The sequence below is a fragment of the Halichondria panicea genome, chromosome 11 (assembly GCF_963675165.1).
Source record: "Halichondria panicea chromosome 11, odHalPani1.1, whole genome shotgun sequence".
In the NCBI taxonomy this organism is placed as follows: domain Eukaryota; kingdom Metazoa; phylum Porifera; class Demospongiae; order Suberitida; family Halichondriidae; genus Halichondria; species Halichondria panicea.
In genome coordinates, this window is record NC_087387.1 from 3,631,966 (window position 1) to 3,636,501 (window position 4,536).

The following is a 4,536-nucleotide window of genomic DNA, read 5'->3' on the forward strand; positions in this document are numbered from 1 at the left end:
TTCAGAGAGTGTCAAAATAATTGCATGTAGGGATTATCTGGAATCTCAATTATCCCGCTTGGCAATCTGCAATAGCTATCGCTAGCTAGTTATATTCAGAGAGTATTGGTTGCATGTATAGGGAATCTCAATTATCCCGCTTGCATAGCATTCTGCAATAGCTATCGCTGTATAGCAGACGTGTTGGTGTAATTATACCCTCTATCTTTTCCCTACAGGCGCATGCGCTCTCGTTAACCAGATTATATGGTAGTACCGATTTAATTGTAAGACTCCACTGCAAGCAAAAATCAGGACATCATTTGCTAATTTTGCGTACAGAGCGGTCAACCCAATGCCATGCAGCATAATTAGTGTACTCCTAATGTACTCCTGCATGGTATATATATGGCTGTTACCAAGGGCAATCAACTATAGCAGTGTGACAAGCTTAGCGTTATAGTAAACAACTGATTATCAAACACATGCTATTTTCGAACGCTTGTTCTCGAGGACAGCGGCTCAGAGCACTAAACTGATAGTACCTAGGTAACGCTATTCAGTCCGAACTCACGGCCAACAGAAAGCTTCCTCGGCGGAGTGACAAGGCCAAACACCTAGTTTGAACATAGACACGATTCTATATGATGATTGCCCATGTTCTTCAAGTCTAGCTCTTCAACAGGACTGTACACACCAGTGAGCTGGGGTTGAGGCTCAGTAGTGAAAATACGAAATTCAGTTTTCTGTTGATAATAGCTCTACTTATGGGATCGAACTGTTCCTAGCAGGCAATTCAAGGCAGTTGGGAGTCCCTGGATAGTTCCGAAGATTTTTCTGTTCATCCTCTCAAGCATTACAACTTCCTACAACCAAAGTTCCAATCCGAATAGGAGAATGGGTAAGCATAGTGTCCTGTATAGTTTCAGGATGTCCGAATCTAGCACCCACCGCATTGAGAACAAAAAAAGCACTACGTCCACGTGAGGCTCTTTCATTCGTTCTGGGCATTGTTGATGGGAAGACTGATTTTAGTATGCCTAAGTGGTGGGCTTCATCCTCTTCATTGATTATAAAGTCACAAATTACCACCATAATCTAGTATAATGTGAATCAGTTTCCTTCAATGTCTGTTACAATTATGCGCATAACATGCACACGTTATACCCAGTGTTATAATTATTATAATTATGCTAACACCACCTTATGTTACCCCCCTCTTACCAGCCTAACCTCTACCCTTAAGCCTAACCCCCCCCCCCCCCCCCCCCCCCCCCACTCCGTACCTTTATGCTAACACCTTACGCTATCCTCTTACCCCTAACCCTATACTCTTACCTCTAACCCATTATAAAACATGATTATAACCCCTAGCCCTCACCCTTACATTTATTCCTCCTCATCCTACTATATTTTATGTGCACATTATGCGAAATACATGCATAATTATTACATCGATCACTTGTATGAATGGGACATTATGCACATTATATAAAAATTATTTTTACTTGTACAATGATGTGCTCTGACACTAAGGAATATCCATTGGAACTCTCAGGATACTCCAGGGTACAAATCCCATGTACCCTGCTAGGGTGTACATTCATGTACCCTATTGTACATTGGCTGTGGTCAACCTGAAGCCCACCCTCCACCCTCTCTTTTAAAGAACACTACCAGACAAAATCTGTGGAAAGCACAAAAATGTGCAGGTGTCAGAAGTTGTAAAAGTGGTTTGTCAAGTGCAAGCAAACCACACAAAAATAATGTGCACAGTGCGTGCACGGCATGGCAGGGATCAAAGAGTGTTACTACTACTCAGTTGTAAAATTCATGCATGGGTTGGATGACAGCTTCTAATCAATAGGTGTTCATAGTACAAGCTATATATACCTGTACCATGATATCTGCGTGTATTGTTATTGTACTACCTCGGTGCAGTTGTATGTATTCCCTCAGGGAATACATAGAACTGCCCTCGGTAGTACAAATCCAATACACCCTTGATATTCATGGTACAACTATTACATGTATAATGTGGGCATGTTATGCCATTGTACAAAGTCATGCTAATGATTATAACATGCATAAAATAATCAATCCTGCACTAATGTCCCACATTACGACAAATACTCTAATAAAGTGATTACTCCAATTACGGTGATTACACTCATTACACCCCTGTGAGTCGAGTGATTAGTATAATTGGCTAAGAGTGCAATATGGGATCAAAGCGTGTGTATTGTTATTGTACTACCTCGGTGCAGTTGTATGTAATCCCTCGGGGAATACATAGGTCGAACTGCCCTAGGTAGTCAAATCCAATACACCCTTGATATTCATGGTACAACTATTACATGTATAATGTGGGCATGTTATGCCATTGTACAAAGTCATGCTAATGCATTATATAACATGTATAAAAATAATCAACCCTGCACTTATGTCCCATTATGGTGATTACACTAATTACACCCCTGTGAGTCGGGTGATTAGTATAATTGGCTAAGAGTGCAATATGGGATTAATAGCACGAGTAACAAGCAATGGCAAGGATACTAATTGCACGAGGCGCAGCCGAGTGCTATTAACCTTGCCAGTGCTTGTTATGAGTCCCTAATTAATTATTGCACGAGTAGCCATACTATTGATTGTTAATCATTATTTTGTGATGCAGTTTTAAGGACATTTTTAGCTGCAGTCTCAGTAAAATTTCCCGCCGTCGTCAAGGTATTACTGATACGCGATTAATCACTGTAAGAATCACAGTAAATAATAGAATAACATACGATTACACCCATTACGGTGATTACAGCCATTGTGGCGATTACATGCAGTGATTATACTCATTGCGGTGATTACATACATTACAGTGATTACAGCCATTACGGTAATTATACGTTACAGCGATTACATACATTACGATGATTACACCCATTATGGTGATCACACCCATTAATTACGGCGATTACAGCCATTATACTCGCTCGTCCTCTCTTGCCCCCGTGGAGGCTTTCCATCGATCTGCCACAGCAAAATCGGGGATATCACTGCCAACCTACTCACTGAAATCTGCCATGATGTCTTGGTGGAATCAGACTGACTGACTCGTGAATTAAATCCTGGCTCACAGAACCTCCAATAATTATATCCGATGGTGCGAGACTTGACGTCTCTGTGAAAGGGTTCTGGGGAGGACGCCACGAGAAGACATTCCTGGATGTCAGGGTGTTCAACCCACATGCTCCGTCGAACAGCATATTGCAAACTGTACAAGAAGTTCGAGCAATGTCGAACACTCAATCTTCACTCACAATAGTCCTTTCGGCCACGGGGGCATGGCAAAACGGTCCACAACGTTTTACAAGCGACTTGCCTCTCATCTAGCGGAAAAATAATTATGGGAGCAGCCATACAGCTCGATGTATTTGTGGCGCCATGCTGTGAAGTCCTCGCCAATAAATTATAGATTTGATCAGCAGTGAGGCAAGCCTTCACCACTAGCTACATGCAGGAAAACATTAAAGACATACCGTTCTCATTATTATAATTACACGTAGATCTATAAATTACAGCGATTATACTTTCAATTACGGTGATTACACTCATAATCACATGTTGTCCTATTCACTGTGATTCGTATGGATTAATCGCGTATCAGTAATTGCACGTCGTCATTAACGACGTGCAATTACTGCCTTGACGACTGCACGTTTGAATAACGGCTGCAGCTATTTTTTTACTGGAACTGCAGCTATAAAAATGTTCTTAAAACTGCATCACAAACGATTAACAATCAATAGTATATGGCTACTCGTAATAAGGGATTAATAGCACTCGGCTACGCCTTACCCTTGCCATTGCTTTTTAATCGTGCTATCCCATAATAATGTATTATTGCACTCTTATAATTATAGCCGTACTATTAATTATACTAATAATTATTACACCCGTTAAAGATTACTCCCAATTAACACGGTGATTACATATAATTATACATTACGGCAAGAGTTCATAATAGACCAAGAGTATCGAACTTCCTATATGAGTACAGTAACACTGTGTGGAAAGTAACGTGACATGCGCGTGAGCACGTTACTTTCCACACAGTGTTACTGTACTCATATAGGAAGTTCGATACTCTTGTTGTATTATGAACTCTTGATTACGGTGATTACATAATTGCAAATTTATGGACTCGATCCGCCTATGCCGCTTGCAACATTTCTAAGAGATTGTACTGATACCATTGTATATAGGTAAAAGAATAAATTAAGCTACAACATGATTCAAAAATATTTCCCCAAAAGTTGATGGGAATTAATTTTAGGTGATAATGGGGGTGATCGTAAAAAAATGTACGTAACATCAATTAATTTTGGACCTTAGCCGTAAGATTCAATCTTCTTCAAATCTCTCCCAAACTGAAACAGCTAAAAACTAGCAATTTTGAGCACTAGCTGCGGAGGATGTGTAGATATTAATTTAAGTAACATCGATATACCTTTCATAAGATAGCCAAAACTATCTATAGATGTTGTGACAAAGTTCAAAACC